Below are 22,377 nucleotides of genomic sequence, written 5' to 3'. Positions count from 1 at the left end.
TTTGCACACAATCTGTATTTTTTTTTCCCTAAGAACATACATTATGCACTTTCATATCTGCTATGAACTTTATGTAGCACACTCTGTATGTAAGATGCCACCAAGCACATTATTGCAATCACATATCTCTAACAAAGGATCCCAACATCTGCCTATCACACTCTAAAGTCTTATTTGGAACAATATTAGAACATGTTTGCACACAAACCATTTTGTCATGCTTGGTCGACTGACACATCTTTAACACACCTGTACCAAGAACTATGGGGAGTCATCACTGTTTGTTTTTGGAGGACACATATGCATTCCTACACAAATGTCACACTTCCCCCTTTGTTTGCCTACCTCACCCACTCCATGAGGAACTCATTGTTCTAATTATGGACATAATTTAATACATACAAACAAACACCAACATGACTATTTAAAAGTTAATCCAATGTGGGGACACATAGATAGTGATTTAAGTGCCACATTAGAACATAATAAATATACATGTAATGAAGGTTAAAATGCTGTTTTATTACGGTGTTTATTAAGGTAGTCAATTAAGTGAATAGAAATCAATCATGAGCTTAATTGGGACAAATTAAGTAATTGACACAATTAAGCTTGAAAGGGAATATTTGCAGGCCCATATATGTGAAGGGTACACCACCATGCACGGACGTACGCTTCCTCTCACGATCGGTGACACACGCTGAGTTTTCCATTGAAAAAGGCGAGATCCTTTGGCGTACGCTCAGATGTATGCCAGGTATCGGTGTCTAAGGGGGAGATCCGTCCGTACACTGTGGCGTACACTCAAGTGTACGCCACTCCCCATTGTCGGTGTCTGTGACCGTCCGTGTGCGGCTGTTCTGTGGGCGGAGTTGCGCTCACCGTGAGCGCAAGGAAAACGCACGGTGTGACGGACCATACGCATGTTTCACCGTACCAAACAGAATAACCCCCTTTGTCAGAAAGAGTAAACTAGAATAAGGCCCTAAGTATTTGAATTATTGATAATGAGGTAACATCAGCCATTTCTTTCTAAACCCTCCAGTGCGATCTGTTACCCCTCTCTTTTGTACTATAAGGACATGTTACAAGAGGCATCACAGGAACGGATCTTAAACACTAAAAGGAGTAAAATCCGGTACCATATGGATTGGCTGATTTAAAACTTCCTCTCAGACATACAGTACACATCTTACCAGTGTTTATATATATATATATATATATATATATATATATATGAAATTCTTTTAATTTCTTAAAATTGTGCACATAGCTATATGTCTTCGCTTTTTTATTGTATTATTCATTTTATTGTATTAATTTATGTTTTCAATGGCACTCTGATAATTGAAATTTACATTAGATCAGTGGTTCTCAACCTTTTTTTATCTCCCGTACCCCTTGATTAGACTTAATTTATAAGTACCCCCTCATCTCAATTTGAAATATCCACAGTACTTACGAGTGTAGTGGAAGTGAGCAGTATGCGTGTACTAATGCGTGTCCTTACATTAAGGAGTAGTGGAGGAGTAGTATGAAGTCAGGAATCCTCTGTCATCGGGGTTCCCACTAATGCCTGTAGGATTAATGCCACTGCTTTCTCGACACCTGACATAGGGCAGATGATTGCTGATGTCTGAGGGCAGCGTAGGTAGCTCCTAGTGGATTGCTGGTCAGGCAAAAGCGCAAGGAGACACTAATGACGCTGCAGACAGAACCAAAAGTGACACAACGTGCTTCGTCTCCATGGCAATGGGAGTCTTCTGCCGCCATCAAAAGACTTTTCCTTCTTCCACCATTACCAATGTTATTTTCAAGTACCCCCAACTGGTCTGCAGAGTACCCCAGGTTGGGAACCACTGCATTAGATCAATAATTAGCGCGGTGTACACCTTTTTCTTTTTTCCATGATTGTGTATATGTTGCCAAGCAGAAATGAAATACACGACTATAACATAAGTCCCGTTGTCTAAATAGGTAGCTAAACAACGACCATATGTATGTAAACAAAAAATCTATGAATGAAAAACTTTTTATATTAATGCTAATATGAGATCAACCCCCACATATACTATATTCATAAAAAAGTAACTCTGTATTCATAGAATAATGGGCACCTAGTGGTGACATAAAAAGGTGCAGTTAGAAAAAAATATATATAATACTAAGTGATTCATCGCGCGCCCCCTTAAATTTGTGAACGTTTGTATTGTGAGACATATGGTTAGAATTGTATGAAAGATGGCCTGTATTGCAACTTGAGTTATAGGTGAAATGTGTTAAATAGAGAGCATATGATTTGGAAGGGGTGTGTATTATTTTGGTGGAGAATGGGGGTGTACTCGAGATGGAATACTCAGAGTAGGAATAGGCGCCCTGTGGGGTGTGTTGCTAAGCTGCTCCTACTGGAGGGATGTCAGCCCTCTTGTGGATGCGAAATAGGGAAAAAAAGGTGGAGCGCTAGGTGGATCAATTGGATATCACAATTTTAACCCCTTCCCGACATTTGACGTACATTTACGTCATGGTCGGGATGTACTTCCCGACACATGGCATAAATGTACGTCATGAGTTCAAACTGTCACCGCGTCTATAGACGCGGTGACAGAGGGACAATGTCTGCTGTCCCTGACAGCAGACATCTTCCCTCATTGCCCAGGGGGGGCAGCGATGCCCCCCGCCATTGGCGATCGCTGTGATTGGCTGTTCAATGTGAACAGCCAATTACAGCGTTTTCTGTGTACCGGCGAATAACGTTCGCCGGTGACACAGGGATCGGTGGTGATTGGTGCTGTTAAGTACAGCACCAATCACCACCGGGTGTAAGGGTGACGCTGGTGGTCACCCCACCTCACCTGCCCCCAAAGGCTGTGATTGGTCCGTCGGACCAATCGCAGCCATTACACCTCAAATGAGGTAACGGAGACAGCCCTGCAGCCGCCATTCCGGTCAGGAACAGCGTGCAGAGCGGTCTCCGTGCCCATCTGTGCCCTATACTTACCTGATCAGCGTTGGTGGCATCCGTGCCAGCTCCTGTGACTTCCTGGTGCTTGTGTTGCTGCTGCTGCAGCAGCAGCGTCATTGTGTCAGAAATTGTGTGATATCATTTTGTATCTGCTGCCCCATGCTGCCCCCCTTTTGTGCTGATCAGTATAAACTAACTGATCAGCACCTTTTTTGGGGTGCAGGTTTTTTTTTTTTTATATATACCCTGTCAGGTTGCACCCACAGTTGTGTGCCTGCTGCCCCTCACTGCTAATCAGTTGCATCACTGATCAGCAGTTGTTTTTTTTTGGGGGGGTGTTGTGGGTTTTTTTTTTATTTTTTTTACACCCACTGTGATTTTGTGGGTGTCCTGTGGCCGCAGAGCGCTGATCAGTGACGTACATCACTGATCAGCATTTTTGGCACAGGGTTGATCTTTTTTTTTTTTTTTATCAAATTACTGTTGCCTCATCAGCATTTTTTTTTTATTTATTTTTTTTGGACGGTGCTGTGGAGTCTTTTTTTTTATTTTTTTTACACCCACGGTGCTTTTGTGGTTGTCCTGTGCCCGCTGAGCGCTGATCAGTGACGTACATCACTGATCAGCATTTTTTATCTAATTTTTTTTTTTGGGTCAAATTCCTGTTGTCTTTGACTCATCAGAAGTTTTTTTTAATTTTTTTTTTTGGAGGGTGCTGTGGAGTCTTTTTTTTAAATTTTTTTTACACCCACGGTGCTTTTGTGGGTGTCCTGTGCCCGCTGAGCGCTGATCAGTGACGGACGTTACTGACCAACATCTGTGCTCAATTTTTGGCGCAGGAGTTTTTTTTTTTTTCCTTTTAACTTACACGTGTTAAAGCACTACATACACACTACATACCCCCCGTGTTGAAATAAAGTTTGTACCCCCCCCTACACTATACACGTGTTGAAACACTACACTTAAAAATAATAAAAATGTCCCAATCATCGCAAAGACTGTTTTCAGCGGAGGAGGCATATGCCCTTCTTGCCTCTGACACTGACACAGCCAGTGAAGTAAGCGATGAATTTGACAATTTTGAGCCCCAGGTTCCTGAGTTTTTGGCCAACCCAGGAATCCAATTTGATAGTAAAGGCCTCAAAGAAATTGACTTTCAAAGTCTTTTTCTCTGATGATTTTATAAATTTAATGGTGGACCAAAGTAATTTATATGCCCAGCAGTTTATTGCCCAAAACCCCACGTCATCATTTGCTAGGTGGACCCCTGTAGATGCAGTAGAGATGATGACGTTTTGGGGTCTGGTGTTACATATGGGCATAGTTAAAAAGCCAGAAATTTGGCAATATTGGAGTACAGATGTTCTGTACAGCACCCCACTTCATCGTATGGCCATGACCCGGACTCGTTTTGAGACGATCCTTAAATTTTTGCATTACAACGATAATGCACAGTGCCCACCCAGAGATGATCCCACCTTTGACCGGCTATTCAAAGTCAGGCCGGTCATTGATCATTTCAGCGCCAAATTTGCTGAGATGTACATCCCCCAAAAATTCATTTGTGTAGACGAGTCACTTATACATTTTAAAGGAAGGGTTAAATTCCGCCAGTACCTTCCCAATAAGAGGGCAAGGTATGGCATAAAAATGTATAAGCTGTGCGAAAGTACCTCAGGGTACACCCACAGGTTTAGGGTATATGAAGGGAAGGACACAAGAATTGAACCGCCAGAATGCCCCCCCTCCCTCGTAGGTGTTAGTGGAACGATTGTTTGGGATTTAGTGCACCCCTTCCTGGATAAGGGTTATCACCTCTATGTGGATAACTTTTACACCAGCATCCCCCTGTTTAAGGCCCTTGGTTCAAGAGGTACAGCAGCTTGCGGTACTGTGCGCAAGAACCAAAGAGGCCTCCCAAAAACGCACGTTGCCCAATTACTGAGAAAGGGTGAAAGCAGGGGAATATGAACCGAAAATATGTTGTTGGTCAAATATAAAGACAAGAGGGATGTCCTTATACTGACAACAATTCACGGAGACAGTACCACCTCCGTCCCTGTACGAGGTACCAGTACCCACACCTCAAAACCTATTTGTATCCTAGATTACAATAAGTACATGGGCGGAGTGGATCTTTCAGATCAGGTACTGAAGCCGTACAGTGCCCTGCGGAAAACAAAAATATGGTATAAGAAGCTGGCCGTGTATATCATCCAGATGGCACTGTATAACGCTTACGTACTATTCCGTTCTACCAGCCAGACGGGGACATTTATGCACTTTCAAGAGGAAGTCATAAAGGGCCTAATATTTGGGAACCAGCAGGCAGAGGGCCCCAGAACTTCTAGTACTGGCCCCAGTACTTCTAGTACTGGCCCCCGTATTGTATCAGGGCAGCATTTTCCTAACGAAATCCCCTCCACTGGAAAAAAGGGCAGGACACAAAAAAGGTGCAAAGTTTGCTATAAAAAGGGAATACGAAAGCAAACTATTTTCCACTGTGAAACTTGCCCCGACAAACCCGGCCTATGTATGAAGGAGTGCTTTAAAATATACCACACATCTATGGATTATTAGGTTCATCATTTCACCGTGCTTCGGGGGTCTTGCTAATGCCACATAGCACCCACCATTCATTCCACTAGAATGTGTGCTGCAAAATCCAAATATCACTCCTTCCCTTGCCATGCACCCAAATGGTATTTTTTGGTCACATATGAGGCATTGCCGTACTCGGGAGAAATTGGGGCACAGGTTTTGGGGTGCTTTGTCTCCTTCATTCCTTGTGAAAATGAAAAATTTTGAGCCAGAACTGCATTTTTGTGTAAAAAATGTAATTTTTCATTTTCACAGCCCAGTTGTACCAAAATTGGTCAAACCCCTGGGGGTTTGAAATGTACACTATACCCCTAGATGAATTCCCTGAGGGGTGTAGTTTGCAAAATGGGGTCACTTGTGGGGGGGTTCCACTGTATTGGTGCTTCGGGGGTCTTGCTAATGCGACATAGCACCCACCATTCATTCCACCAGAATCTGTGCTGCAAAATCCAAATATCACTCCTTCCCTTATGAGTCCTGCCATTTTTTGGTCACATATGAGGCATTGCCGTACTCGGGAGAATTTGGGGCACAGATTTTGGGGTGCTTTGTCTCCTTCATTCCTTGTGAAAATGAAAAATTTTGAGCCATTTTTGTGTAAAAAAATGTAATTTTTCATTTTCACAGCCCAGTTGTACCACAATTGGTGAAACCCCTGGGGGTTTGAAATGTACACTATACCCCTAGATGAATTCCCTGAGGGGTGTAGTTTGCAAAATGGGGTCACTTGTGGGGGGGTTCCTAACTTTTAGCATCTTATGGTGCCTAGAAACCTACATGGTGCCTAAAAAATAATCTCATAAAAAGGAGGCTCCAAAATCAAGTAGGTGCTCCTTCTATTATGAAGCCTGTGGTTTGGTCAACGTGCACACTAGGGCCACATATAGGATATTTATGAAAACAAAAGAATTGGGGGAATCAATTTTTAGTCACATTTCTCTAGTAAAATCTACTGTGTTCCTTAGAAAAATGTATTAACCCCTTCCTGACAGAGCTAGTTTTTGCGTTCCTGACAGAGCCATTTTTTTCAAATCTGACATGTCTCACTTAAGTGGGGATAACTTTTTTTTGCTTTTACTTATCCCAGTGATTTTGAGATTGTTTTCTCGTGACACATTGTACTTCAAATTAGTGGTAAATTTGGGTCGATACAGTCTGTGTTTTTTTGTGAAAAATACCAAAATGTCGTGAAAAAATGGAAAATTTAGCGATTTGCAAAATGTTAAATGTTCTGCTTGTGAGACAAATAATCATACCACTCAAAATAGTTAATAACTAACATTGACCATATGTCTACTTTATGTTGCCATCATTATTTCAACTTCCTTTTAATTTTTTTGGACACTAGGAGGCTTACAATATGAATAGCAAATTCTCAAATTTTCAAGAAAATTTCAAACACTGATTTTTTTAGGGACCAGTTCAGTTCTGATGTGACTTTGAGGGACTTGTATGTGAGACACCCCCATAAATGATGCCATTTCAAAAACTGCACCCCTCACAGTATTCAAAACAGCATTTTGGAAGTTTGTTAACCCTTTAGGTGTTTCACAGGAATTAAAACAAAGTGTAGGTGAAATTTCAAAATTTCATTTTTTTTGCAGATTTGCAATTTTAATACATTTTTCTAAGGAACACAGTACATTTTACTAGAGAAATGTGACTAAAAATTGATTCCCCCAATTCTTTTGTTTTCAAAAATATCCTATATGTGGCCCTAGTGTGCACGTTGACCAAACCACAGGCTTCATAATAGAAGGAGCACCTACTTGATTTTGGAGCCTCCTTTTTATGAGATTATTTTTTAGGCACCATGTAGGTTTCTAGGCACCATAAGATGCTAAAATTTAGGAACCCCCCCACAAGTTACCCCATTTTGCAAACTACACCCCTCAGGGAATTCATCTAGGGGTATAGTGTACATTTCAAACCCCCAGGGGTTTCACCAATTGTGGTACAACTGGGCAGTGAAAATGAAAAATTACATTTTTTACACAAAAATGCAGTTCTGGCTCAAAATTTTTCATTTTCACAAGGAATGAAGGAGACAAAGCACCCCAAAATCTGTGCCCCAATTTCTCCCGAGTACCGCAATGCCTCACATGTGACCAAAAAATACCAGTTGGGTGCATGGCAGGACTCAGAAGGGAAGGAGTGATTTTTGGATTTTGCAGCTCAGATTCTGGTGGAATTTTGGTGGGTGCTATGTCGCATTAGCAAGACCCCCCAAGCACCAATACAGTGGAACCCCCCCACAAGTCACCCCATTTTGCAAACTACACCCCTCAGGGAATTCATCTAGGGGTATAGTGTACATTTCAAACCCCCAGGGGTTTCACCAATTTTGATACAAGTGGGCAGTGAAAATGAAAAAATACATTTTTTTACACAAAAATGCAGTTCTGGCTCAAAATTTTTCATTTTCAGAAGGTATGAAGGAGAAAAAGCACCCCAAAATCTGTGCCCCAATTTCTCCCGAGTACGGCAATGCCTCACATGTGAACAAACAATACCAGTTGGGTGCATGGCAGGACTCAGAAGGGAAGGAGTGATTTTTGGATTTTGCAGCACAGATTTTGGTGGAATGAATGGTGGGTGCTATGTTGCACCAATACAGTGGAACCCCCCCACAAGTCACCCCATTTTGCAAAGTACACCCCTCAGGGAATTCATCTAGGGGTATAGTGTACATTTCAAACCCCCAGGGGTTTCACCAATTTTGATACAAGTGGGCAGTGAAAATGAAAAATTACATTTTTTTACACAAAAATGCAGTTCTGGCTCAAAATTTTTCATTTTCAGAAGGTATGAAGGAGAAAAAGCACCCCAAAATCTGTGCCCCAATTTCTCCCGAGTACGGCAATGCCTCACATGTGACCAAAAAATACCAGTTGGGTGCATGGCAGGACTCAGAAGGGAAGGAGTGATTTTTGGATTTTGCAGCTCAGATTCTGGTGGAATTTTGGTGGGTGCTATGTCGCATTAGCAAGACCCCCAAAGCACCAATACAGTGGAACCCCCCACAAGTGACCCCATTTTGCAAACTACACCCCTCAGGGAATTCATCTAGGGGTATAGTGTACATTTCAAACCCCCAGGGGTTTCACCAATTTTGATACAAGTGGGCAGTGAACATGAAAAATTACATTTTTTTACACAAAAATGCAGTTCTGGCTCAAAATTTTTCATTTTCAGAAGGTATGAAGGAGAAAAAGCACCCCAAAATCTGTGCCCCAATTTCTCCCGAGTACGGCAATGCCTCACATGTGAACAAAAAATACCAGTTGGGTGCATGGCAGGACTCAGAAGGGAAGGAGTGATTTTTGGATTTTGCAGCACAGATTTTGGTGGAATGAATGGTGGGTGCTATGTTGCACCAATACAGTGGAACCCCCCCCACAAGTCACCCCATTTTGCAAAGTACACCCCTCAGGGAATTCATCTAGGGGTATAGTGTACATTTCAAACCCCCAGGGGTTTCACCAATTTTGATACAAGTGGGCAGTGAAAATGAAAAATTACATTTTTTTACACAAAAATGCAGTTCTGGCTCAAAATTTTTCATTTTCAGAAGGTATGAAGGAGAAAAAGCACCCCAAAATCTGTGCCCCAATTTCTCCCGAGTACGGCAATGCCTCACATGTGACCAAAAAATACCAGTTGGGTGCATGGCAGGACTCAGAAGGGAAGGAGTGATTTTTGGATTTTGCAGCTCAGATTCTGGTGGAATTTTGGTGGGTGCTATGTCGCATTAGCAAGACCCCCAAAGCACCAATACAGTGGAACCCCCCCACAAGTGACCCCATTTTGCAAACTACACCCCTCAGGGAATTCATCTAGGGGTATAGTGTACATTTCAAACCCCCAGGGGTTTCACCAATTTTGATACAAGTGGGCAGTGAACATGAAAAATTACATTTTTTTACACAAAAATGCAGTTCTGGCTCAAAATTTTTCATTTTCAGAAGGTATGAAGGAGAAAAAGCACCCCAAAATCTGTGCCCCAATTTCTCCCGAGTACGGCAATGCCTCACATGTGACCAAAAAATACCAGTTGGGTGCATGGCAGGACTCAGAAGGGAAGGAGTGATTTTTGGATTTTGCAGCTCAGATTCTGGTGGAATTTTGGTGGGTGCTATGTCGCATTAGCAAGACCCCCAAAGCACCAATACAGTGGAACCCCCCCACAAGTGACCCCATTTTGCAAACTACACCCCTCAGGGAATTCATCTAGGGGTATAGTGTACATTTCAAACCCCCAGGGGTTTCACCAATTTTGATACAAGTGGGCAGTGAACATGAAAAATTACATTTTTTTACACAAAAATGCAGTTCTGGCTCAAAATTTTTCATTTTCAGAAGGTATGAAGGAGAAAAAGCACCCCAAAATCTGTGCCCCAATTTCTCCCGAGTACGGCAATGCCTCACATGTGAACAAACAATACCAGTTGGGTGCATGGCAGGACTCAGAAGGGAAGGAGTGATTTTTGGATTTTGCAGCACAGATTTTGGTGGAATGAATGGTGGGTGCTATGTTGCACCAATACAGTGGAACCCCCCCACAAGTCACCCCATTTTGCAAAGTACACCCCTCAGGGAATTCATCTAGGGGTATAGTGTACATTTCAAACCCCCAGGGGTTTCACCAATTTTGATACAAGTGGGCAGTGAAAATGAAAAATTACATTTTTTTACACAAAAATGCAGTTCTGGCTCAAAATTTTTCATTTTCAGAAGGTATGAAGGAGAAAAAGCACCCCAAAATCTGTGCCCCAATTTCTCCCGAGTACGGCAATGCCTCACATGTGACCAAAAAATACCAGTTGGGTGCATGGCAGGACTCAGAAGGGAAGGAGTGATTTTTGGATTTTGCAGCTCAGATTCTGGTGGAATTTTGGTGGGTGCTATGTCGCATTAGCAAGACCCCCAAAGCACCAATACAGTGGAACCCCCCACAAGTGACCCCATTTTGCAAACTACACCCCTCAGGGAATTCATCTAGGGGTATAGTGTACATTTCAAACCCCCAGGGGTTTCACCAATTTTGATACAAGTGGGCAGTGAACATGAAAAATTACATTTTTTTACACAAAAATGCAGTTCTGGCTCAAAATTTTTCATTTTCAGAAGGTATGAAGGAGAAAAAGCACCCCAAAATCTGTGCCCCAATTTCTCCCGAGTACGGCAATGCCTCACATGTGAACAAAAAATACCAGTTGGGTGCATGGCAGGACTCAGAAGGGAAGGAGTGATTTTTGGATTTTGCAGCACAGATTTTGGTGGAATGAATGGTGGGTGCTATGTTGCACCAATACAGTGGAACCCCCCCCACAAGTCACCCCATTTTGCAAAGTACACCCCTCAGGGAATTCATCTAGGGGTATAGTGTACATTTCAAACCCCCAGGGGTTTCACCAATTTTGATACAAGTGGGCAGTGAAAATGAAAAATTACATTTTTTTACACAAAAATGCAGTTCTGGCTCAAAATTTTTCATTTTCAGAAGGTATGAAGGAGAAAAAGCACCCCAAAATCTGTGCCCCAATTTCTCCCGAGTACGGCAATGCCTCACATGTGACCAAAAAATACCAGTTGGGTGCATGGCAGGACTCAGAAGGGAAGGAGTGATTTTTGGATTTTGCAGCTCAGATTCTGGTGGAATTTTGGTGGGTGCTATGTCGCATTAGCAAGACCCCCAAAGCACCAATACAGTGGAACCCCCCCACAAGTGACCCCATTTTGCAAACTACACCCCTCAGGGAATTCATCTAGGGGTATAGTGTACATTTCAAACCCCCAGGGGTTTCACCAATTTTGATACAAGTGGGCAGTGAACATGAAAAATTACATTTTTTTACACAAAAATGCAGTTCTGGCTCAATTTTTCATTTTCAGAAGGTATGAAGGAGAAAAAGCACCCCAAAATCTGTGCCCCAATTTCTCCCGAGTACGGCAATGCCTCACATGTGACCAAAAAATACCAGTTGGGTGCATGGCAGGACTCAGAAGGGAAGGAGTGATTTTTGGATTTTGCAGCACAGATTTTGGTGGAATGAATGGTGGGTGCTATGTTGCACCAATACAGTGGAACCCCCCCACAAGTGACCCCATTTTGCAAACTACACCCCTCAGGGAATTCATCTAGGGGTATAGTGTACATTTCAAACCCCCAGGGGTTTCACCAATTTTGATACAAGTGGTCAGTGAACATGAAAAATTACATTTTTTTACACAAAAATGCAGTTCTGGCTCAAAATTTTTCATTTTCACAAGGAATGAAGGAGAAAAAGCACCCCAAAATCTGTGCCCCAATATCTCCCAAGTACGGCAATGCCTCACATGTGACCAAAAATACCAGTTGGGTGCATGGCAGGACTCAGAAGGGAAGGAGTGATTTTTGGATTTTGCGGCTCAGATTCTGGTGGAATGAATGGTGGGTGCTATGTGGCATTAGCAAGACCCCCGAAGCACGGTGAAATTATGAACCTAATATTCCATAGATGTGTGGTATATTTTAAAACACTCCTTTATACATAGGCCGGGTTTGTCGGGGCAAGTGTCACACTGGAAAATAGTTTGCTTTCTTATTCCCTTTTTATAGCAAACTTTGCACCTTTTTTGTGTCCTGCCCTTTTTTCCAGTGGAGGGGATTTCATCAGGAAAATGCTGCCCTGGTACAATACGGGGGCCAGTACTAGAAGTACTGGGGCCCTCTGCCTGCTGGTTCCCAAATATTAGGCCCTTTATGACTTCCTCTTGAAAGTGCATAAATGTCCCCCTCTGGCCGGTAGAACGGAATAGCACGTAAGCGTTATACAGTGCCATCTGGATGATATACACGGTCACCTTCTTGTACCAGATTTTTGTTTTCCGCAGGGCACTGTACGGCTTCAGTACCTGATCTGAAAGATCCACTCCGCCCATGTACCTATTGTAATCCAGGATACAATTAGGTTTTGAGGTGTGGGTACTGGTACCTCGTACAGGGACGGAGGTGGTACTGTCTCCGTGAATTGTTGTCAGTATAAGGACATCCCTCTTGTCCTTATATTTGACCAACAACATATTTTCGTTGCATATTCCCCTGCTTTCACCCCTTCTCATTACTTGGGCAATGTGCGTTTTTGGGAGGCCTCTTTGGTTCTTGCGCACAGTACCGCAAGCTGCTGTACCTCTTGAACCAAGGGCCTTAAACAGGGGGATGCTAGTGTAAAAGTTATCCACATAGAGGTGATAACCTTTATCCAGGAAGGGGTGCACTAAATCCCAGACAATTTTCCCACTAACACCTACGAGGGAGGGGGGGCATTCTGGCGGTTCAATTCTTGAATCCTTCCCTTCATAAACCCTAAACCTGTGGGTGTACCCTGAGGTGCTTTCACACAGTTTATACATTTTTATGCCATACCTTGCCCTCTTACTGGGAAGGTACTGGCGGAATTTAACCCTTCCTTTAAAATGTATAAGGGACTCGTCGATACAAATAAATTTTTCAGGGATGTACACCTCTTCAAATTTGGCACTGAAATGATCAATGACCGGCCTGACTTTGAATAGCCGGTCAAAGGTGGGATCATCTCTGGGTGGGCACTGTGCATTATCGGTGTAATGTATAAATTTAAGAATTGTCTCAAATCGAGTCCGGGTCATGGCCATACGGTAAAATGGAGTACTGTACAGAACATCTGTACTCCAATATTGCCTAATTTCTGGCTTTTTTACTATGCCCATATGAAACACCAGACCCCAAAACGTCATCATCTCTACTGCATCTACAGGGGTCCACCTAGCAAATGATGACGTGGGGTTTTGAGCAATAAACTGCTGGGCATATAAATTAGTTTGGTCCACCATTAAATTTATAAAATCATCAGAGAAAAATAATTTGAAAAAGTCAATTTCTCTGAGACCTGTGGAATCAAATTGGATTCCTGGCATGGCCAAAAACTCAGTAAACCTGGGGCTCAAAATTGTCTGGTGGTGGGGTCCATACGAGATCAATTGTTGGGGGGGGGGTCTCAGCTGCTCTACGGGGGCGTCTTTGAGGGGGTCCCTCATCACCAGAGGAGGAAGAGGAGCTTAAGACGAATCCTTCAAATTCCCCGCTTGCATCACTGGAGAGTCAGAGGCAAGCATGGCATATGCCTCCTCCACTGAATACATTCTCCTGGATGACTGGGAGGACATTTGGGAGGACATTTGGGAGGACATTTGGGATGCCATTTTTATTTTTGTGTTACTGGTAGTGAAATGTTTCAACACGTGTATAGTGTAGGGGGGGGGGTACAAACTTTATTTCAACCTGGGGGGAATGTAGTGTGTAATGTGTATGTAGTGCAGAAAAAAAAAATACTTTATACCAAAAAAAAAAATTAAAGGGGTTAAAAAAAAAAAAGGTCCTGCGCCAAAAATTGAGCACAGATGTTGGTCAGTAACGTCTGTCACTGAACAGCGCTCAAAGGCAACAGGAATTTGATAAAAAAAAAAAAAAAAAATAGATCAACCCTGTGCCGAAAAAGCTGATCAGTGATGTACGTCACTGATCAGCGCACAGTGGCCACAGGACACCCACAAAATCACAGTGTGTGTAAAAAAAAAATTAAAAAAAGACCACACAGCACCCACAAAAAAAAAAAAAAGGTGATCAGTGATGCGACACTGATTACCAGTGAGGGGCAGCAGGTGCACAACCTTTGGTGCAACTGGCAGCAACTGACAGGTATATATAAAAAAAAAAACCTCGGCGCCCCCAAAAAGTTGCTAATCACCTCAGATATGGTGATCAGCACAAAAGGCGGGGGTAGCAGACACAAAATATACACTCTCTATCACTCTCTGTCACTATCTCTCTCTATCTCTCACTATCTATCACTATCTATCACACTGCAGCAGCAGCACTGACAGTTATATGTATAAAAAAAAACCTGCACCCCCAAAAAGGGGGGTAGCAGACACAAAATATACACTCTCTATCACTCTCTGTCACTATCTCTCTCTATCTCTCTATCTCTCACTATCTATCACTATGACACTGCAGCAGCAGCACTGACAGTTATATATATAAAAAAAAACCTGCACCCCCAAAAAGGGGGGGTAGCAGACACAAATCTCTCTATCTATCACTATCTATCACTATCTCTCACTATCTATCACTATCTATCACTATGACACTGCAGCAGCAGCAGTGACAGTTATTTATATATAAAAAAACCCTGCACCCCCAAAAAGGGGGGGTAGCAGACACAAAATATAGCTCTCTCTATCACTATCTCTCTATCTCTCTCTATCTCTCTCTCTCTATCTCTCTATCACACTGCAGCAGCAGCAGGAAGTCTCAGGAAGTCAGATCCAGGAAGCGTCCAGCACGCTACAAGCAGTGATCAAGTGATCAGGTAAGGTATTTGCAAGGATCAGGTAAGTATTAGCAAGGATCAGGTCGGTATTCACGGCAGACAGGCACGGTGACCGTTCTGCACGCCATTCCAGACCGGAATGGCGTCTGCAGCGCAGTCACCGTTAGTTTAAATGTCGCGCCTTGGCTGTGATTGGTCCGTGGGTCCCACGGACCAATCACAGCCTTGGGGGCAGGTGGGGTGAGGGTGGGGTGAGGTGTCCCCTCATGCCCCCTGACGCCCGGCGGTGATTGACACCTGTGTTACCGAGCGTCTGATTCGCTGGTAACACAGGAAAACGCTGTAATTGGCTGTTCACACTGAACAGCCAATCACAGCGATCGCCGACGGGGGGGCGACATCGCAGCCCCCCCTGGGCATGCAGGGACATGTCTGCTGTCAGGGACAGCAGACATCGTCCCTCTGTCACTGCGTCTCGAGACGCAGTGACAGTTTAAAGTCATGACGTACATTTATGCCATGTGTCGGGAAGTACATCCCGGCCATGACGTAAATGTACGTCAAATGTCGGGAAGGGGTTAAAATTGAAAATCTGCAAAAAAAAATGAAATTTTGAAATTTCACCTACACTTTGTTTTAATTCCTGTGAAACACCTAAAGGGTTAACAAACTTCCAAAATGCTGTTTTGAATACTGTGAGGGGTGCAGTTTTTGAAATGGCATCATTTATGGGTGTGTCTCACATACAAGTCCCTCAAAGTCACATCAGAACTGAACTGGTCCCTAAAAAAATCAGTGTTTGAAATTTTCTTGAAAAGTTGAGAATTTGCTATTCATATTTTAAGCCTCCTAGTGTCCAAAAAAATTAAAAGGAGGTTGAAATAATGATGGAAACATAAAGTATACATATGGTCTATGTTAGTTATTAACTATTTTGAGTGGTATGATTATTTGTCTCACAAGCAGAAAATTGAACATTTTGCAAAATTTTCAATTTTTTTACGACATTTTGGTATTTTTCACAAAAAAACACAGACTGTATCGACCAAAATTTACCACTAACTTGAAGTACAATGTGTCACGAGAAAACAACTACTGGGATAAGTAAAAGCAAAAAAAAGTTATCCCCACTTAAGTGATACATGTCAGATTTGAAAAAAAAAGGGCTCTGTCAGGAAGGCAAAAACAGGCTGCGTCGGTAAGGGGTTAATATTATAAAATATTTTAAAAACAATAAATGAAAATAAACAATACACATGTATTATTTTGTTTAATTAAAAATCGGTTACAGAGTAAGATGTACATTGATAGTGTGGAGGGTACAGTGACATTTGTGGGTGTGGGAGTGAGTGTGTGTGCGCGCAATAGTATAGTAGGGTGTTTTTGAGTCAGCGGCTCCCCATTGGCGGAGGTCACGACACAGGAAAACAGGAGGCTGGGTAGTGATAGGGGTGTGGTTGCATAAGGGGGACTAAAGAGGAGGGTGGAGGACACTGTGCAGCTTCTGCCAGTGGGTGAGGGTCCACTGTGGCAGCACAGGAGTACAGGACGGTGCCCCTGGGTCAGTGTCTCCTCCTACTGTGTGGGAGTTAGGGTGCATGAGAGCAGGAGGCTGGGTGGTAAAGCATGATAGGGGAATGTGGGCAACACAAGGTGAGCGGGTCCCCACTGGCGGAAGTTACGGGGCAGGAGAACAGGAGGCAGGGCAGTGATAGAGGTGTGTGGGCACGAGGGGTGGTAGTAAAGGTTTTTGGCTGTTGCAGAGTAGGGATGGGAATTGGTGCAGACGCCATTGATGGTTGCCATTGATGGCGAATTTGCACCATGCCATCGATAGTAACATATTACTTGGTTAACCATCGATTGTTGTAGCTATCGATGGTCATCCATTATATCTGACTGAACAGGTCGTGGGTCAATCAGAACTCGGTGGCGGGACTTCCGAGTGTGGGGGGGCGGAGCTATGCTCCGTGTCCTGGCACCTTAAAAAAAATTTAAACGTGATCGGTTCTCCTTTGCCATCGATGTAGGGAAACCATCTGGTCCTCTCACATCGATAGCAAAAGTATTCAACATCGGCCATAAACCGGCAATGATTTGAAATCACTGATGGTTGATGGGCATCCCTAGAACTGGAGGAGGGTGGAGGACAGTATGCAGCTCCCGGCAGTGGGTGAGCGTCTCCTCGCACTGGGAGAGAGTGAGGGTGTATGAGTGCAGGAGGCTGTATAATAGAGATATGTGGGCAAGACATTGATAAAAGTTGTGGCGCTGGTGCAGAGGACCGTGGGGACACTTCTGGCAGTGGGGGAACCTGCAGCGCAGCAGGATCCCCCATTCTCACGGGGGTATGTGAAATGCGGGAGGTCATGAATTGCGGGAGGGGTGGTCGTGGGGTGCCGCGCATCGTGGGAGGGGGGTCCCGTGAATCGTGGGAAGGGGGGGTCGCAAATCGCGGGAGGGGGTCCACAAATCGCAGGGGGGGGGTGCCGTGAATCGTGGTAGGGGGCAGGGGTTTGCAAATCGCGGGAGGGGGTGCAGCGAATCACGGGAGGGGGGCGCGGCAAACTGCGGCAGGGGGGGGCGCGGTGGTGCAGCGAATCGCGGGAGGGGGTCCGTGAATCGCGGGAGGGGGTCTGCAAATTGCGTGAGGGGTGTATGAATCGCGGGGGGTGCGCAAATCGCGGGAGGGGGCGCGGGAGGTGCCATGGGGGTCCATTAATTGCGGGAGGGGGTCTACAAATCGCAGGAGGGGGGGTGCCGTGAATCGCGGGAGGGGGCAGGGGTTTGCAAATCGCGGGAGGGGGAGCAGCGAATCGCGGGAGGGGGCGCAGCGAATCATGGGAGGGGGCGTAGCAAACCGCGGGAGGGGGCGCGGTGGTGCACTGAATCGCGGGGGGGGGGTCGCGGGGGACCGCAAATCGCGGTAGGGGGTCCGCGGGGGGTGCCGTGAATAGCGGGAGGGGCAGGGTCCGCAAATTCCAGGGTGGGGGGGAAGGTGTGTGTGCAAATCGCAGGAGGGGGGTGCTGTGAATCGCGGGAGGGGGTTTGCAAATCGCGGGAGGGGGGCAAAGCAAATCACGGGCGGGGGCGCGGCGAATCGCGGGCGGGGGCGCTTGGTGCCGTGAATCACGGGGGGGGGGGGGGGGGTCCGCAAATCACGGGAGGGGGGGGCGCCGTGAATCGCTGGAGGGGGTTTTCACTGAAAATATGATTCACCCTATTCAATGTTCGCCGAAAGCGAACAGAGAATGCCGGCCAGTTGTCAGTTTCATGCTCGCTGCAATTCGCTGGTGTATTTCAATGGGGTTTTCACTGGCATTCGCCGAGAGTGTATTCAATGCTAGGATGGTGAATTGCTTTCTCCCTGATTTTTGCCATGATTCACCGTTTTGCATTTGACATCTTTTTAAGGTGAACTGGAAAGTGATCTTTTAAAATAAAGGCTTTTGTTTTTGTATATTTGTATATTTTTTTTTTTTACACTTTCACCAGCAGGGGGCCGGGAGTCGGGAGCTGCTCATTAGATATGCTGCAGCCCCCGGAACCCTGCGAATGTGCAGCGAATCCTAAACAGGATTTACTGCACATGGAGAAAAAAATAATTGAATACTCCCCTATGTTGACATTCAGGACAACAAACCCATGGCGACCTTTAGACTGCCCATATCGACCTAATGACCCTGTCGACCTAATTTCATGGTCGACCACTGTACACACTCACTTTTTCATGTAAGAAAAAAAAAAAAAAAAACTCAGAAACAGTGATTTTACTTGAAAAAAAAAGAACAGTAGTGGCACATGAATCCTATGATTTTGGTGCTGCACGGCTGTCTAGTGGATGCCACACAGCATTTTGCATCTTGCACTGATCAGCTGTAATTAACAGCAGCATGCACTCGCATGATTGGCCACTGTATTCAATACGGGTGGCTTTTGTTTGACTCCTTCAGTCCTTGGTAGGCTGGACTGGCCAGTGTCAGCATGGTACTGTATTTGTTTGTTCTGTTTTTATGCCTTTTTTGCTATATAACTGGTCCCCATGCAATGCATCATTAGCTCATGAAAACCAATTGATTGTTTTAAAACAGCTGTAGGGCTACTCCTGCCATTACATTGACTGTATGGATCTTTTTTTTTTTTTTTTTTTTTTTTTTAAGTAAAAATGATGCCACTGAAATTTTAGTGCTGGTCCTTTTTCTTCTGTTCTTTTTTCTGTGTTCTTTACTAATAATATAGACCCTGCACTGATCTCTTTCTTGGATAGGGAACGCTGTCTCTCTAATCCAGTGGTAGCCAACCCTAGCCCTCGAAAGCTACCAACAGTTCACATTTTCCTGACAACCTAGCTGCTGCACAGCTGCACTCATTAATCACTGACACATTTTAAAAGATCCACAGATGGAGCCAATTAGCTCACTTGTGATTCTGTGAGTAGACCTGCAAAACATGCACTGTTGGTAGCTCTCGAGGACTAGGGTTGGCTACCCCAGCTCTAATCTAATATCTCGGTACTTGTGTAGTTTCACGGCGCCGCCGCGCGCACACTCTGTGTATGAAACTTGGCAGCTTGCCAGACGCTCTGTTTAACTGTGCGCGTGCCGCTCTAGCTGTTCTCAGCACAGCGTGTGGCTGCTTTCCTTATGTAAGCTACGTTATCAGCGTAGCGCTGGCCAGCAGCAGCTGGGTCTAGGGGTACACGATTAAAACCTGTCCACAATGCCAATAGTCGACGCAACAGCTGTCGACCTTGTAAATTCCACTATCCATGCCAACCCGAAGCGTGGCTGTACGCGTCCTACGACCTTTTCATACCCCCACTATCCACGTCGGCGTGGAGTTGAGAATAGAAAGTGTGGCGAGCGCAGCGAGCCACCGAGCCCGAAGCGTGGCGAGTGCAGCGAGGGGACGCGGACACCTGTGAAGCCCGCGAGGGGACACGGCACCTGTGAAGGTATCCGCGTTCGCTCGCCACGCTTCGGGCTCGGTGGCTCACCACACTTTCTATTCTCAACTCCACGCCGACGTGGATAGTGGGGGTATGAAAAGGTCGTAGGACGCGTACCGCCGCCGCTCGCCACGCTTCGGGTTGGTGTGGATAGTGGAATTAACAAGGTCGACAGCTGTTGCGTCGACTAGTGTCATTGTGACAGCTTTAATAGTGTACGGGGTGTCCAGTTCAGGGAGTGTGGATGTAGACGCATTAGCGTCTAAATTGCCGGGGTGTCCAGTTTACGTGCCCCCGGTGTCAGCGGTGCGCACAACTGCCTATTTCACTGTGGAACTACAAGTACCACAGTGACCTGTCAGCACTGGGCAGCATGCGCTGCTGCTGCCCAGCGATACGCTGATAACGTAGCTTACATAAGGAAAGCAGCCACGCGCTGCGCTGAGAACAGCTAGAGCGGCACGCGCACAGTTAAACAGAGCGTCTGGCAAGCTGCCAAGTTTCATACACAGAGTGTGCGCGCGGCGGCGCCGTGAAACTACACAAGTACCAATATCTCAAATATTTTTGTTTATTATTTTTCAAAAAATGCCCCCACCCCCCCCCTTACCCGTCAGCAGCTGGTGCTCCTCCCCACCTGACCTTTCGTCTTGCTGTCTGTGCCTGTACGCACCCCTTTCTCCCTCCAATGCCGCCCCCCCCCCCCCAAATCCTATCTCCCATGCTCTCTCCTTGTCCCCTCTTATTCTCAACCCTCTCACTCCATATCTCACCCTCTTTTAAACTTTCCCTCTGGCCCTTATTCTGATCGGTGCGGCCAGATCATAAATATGCGGCCAGGACCGTGCAGGCGAATCCCCGCCTTCCATACGGATCGCCACCTCCGTCCGTACGCGGAAATGTGGCGGTCCGCATGAAAGTGGTCTTGGGAGCAGCCCCTGCATTCGATGGTCGCCGAACATCGAATGCAGGGCCGCACGCTCCACCAGCGCCCGCCACCCTAGACCACACGGACACTTGTCCGTATGAAATCATGTATGGGGGCGGGCAGCTGACATCCGGCGATGTCAGATGCCCGCCCCCTACACATGCGTCACGGCTTTATTACCATGCATACGCCCTGCGTTTGCATGGGAACGCCCATGAAACGCGGGGCGTATGCATAGGGTAATGAGGCTAAGTAGCCCTTCATGCCCCTCTCCGCCCCCTGTGCGGCGTCTAAAGAATACGTACGGCGAAACCGCTTGCACATGCGCAGAGTGACCTCTGCACATGCGCAGTCGCTAACCATCGGCGGTACGACCGCATGCGGAAAAATCCGCACCGATCAGAATAAGGGCCTCTGTGTCTAGGGTCCTGTGTCTCTCTGCTCCACCCCTTCTTTTCCGAGACTATCCCCTCTCCTCCATCTCTCTCAATCTTTCTCTGTCCCTAGTCTTTTTCTCCTGTCTCTCTGCTCCCCATCTCTTTCCACACACTTCCCCCTTATCTTCTCCCTTCCCATTTCGCTCTACCTAGCACTGTCTCTCTCGGACACTTTCTCTTTTCCTCTTCTCCCCTTCTTTCACTTATTCCCTTCTTTCACTTATTCCCTCCTTTTCCATGAAGAAAGCTCTCTCCCAACCCCCCTCCCGCCCATCTTTTTCTCTTTCCCTGATACACTATATCTAGTCAAGACTTTGCACTGCATTGCATTACGCCCCTGAAAACAGGTATTCTAATGTAGTTTTAACGCTTTACTGCAGTGATCAACTTCTGTCCATGTGATCTGATGTAGCTTGGCAATGCATATACAATCATACAATCATGCGGTCATGCGATCACCTAGTGCAAAAAAAAGAGGAGGAAGTGTGGACCAAATCTCACTAGTGAGATTGAACCAGGGGGCGCTTGAGAGGGGCGGATTTTACCCAGCTGTTGCTTTACACCAGGATGGTCAGTCCTGTACAATAAAACATGAAACACACAAATAAGCAGCACTAAAATGATTAAAGACTGGTTAATATATCACAATTGTATTTATTAAGTACACTAAATCTAACTAAATAGCCAGCATGAAGAAATATTAAAATGTAATGATGAGTTAAAATAAGGAGTCCCTGCTGAGGAACACTGGGTTGGGGGGCCATGGCAATTTCCTCCTTATGCGTTTCATTACGCCTGGTAGCTTTATCAAAGGATGATAAAGCTCCCAGGCGTAGTGAAACGCGTAAAAGGGCATTGCCATTGCCCCCCAATCCAGTGTTCCTGGATTGCAGACCACACCAACCCTATTTGGACCGGTCATCACTTATCAACATGGTTCAAACGGTTATCTGCTGTCTTTGGAGGTTTGAGGACTTACCATCATACAAAGGAACTGCGTTGGTTATTTGGGCCACTCCTGGCAAAATCTGCATTTCTTTTATTCTCCCTCCGGATGACCATTTGGGGATACAACCTACCTTCTATGGGCTCATAAATACGGTCTCTCCAGGACACTATGGTTTGTGGGGACTCGTTATTTTAAC

The 22,377-nt window shown here is 45.3% G+C and overlaps 1 protein-coding gene across 1 annotated transcript in view; it reads right to left on the bottom strand.

The window, feature by feature from the left end:
* Positions 1 to 22,377, bottom strand: part of ALG13 (ALG13 UDP-N-acetylglucosaminyltransferase subunit) — a 154,175-nt gene that overhangs the window by 7,937 nt on the left and 123,861 nt on the right.

This window comes from Crinia signifera, chromosome 9 (assembly GCF_055691185.1).
Source record: "Crinia signifera chromosome 9, ASM5569118v1, whole genome shotgun sequence".
Classification (NCBI taxonomy): Eukaryota; Metazoa; Chordata; class Amphibia; order Anura; family Myobatrachidae; genus Crinia; species Crinia signifera.
Note: the sequence above shows the minus strand (reverse complement) of the source record. Positions and strands in the feature narration are given on the sequence as shown.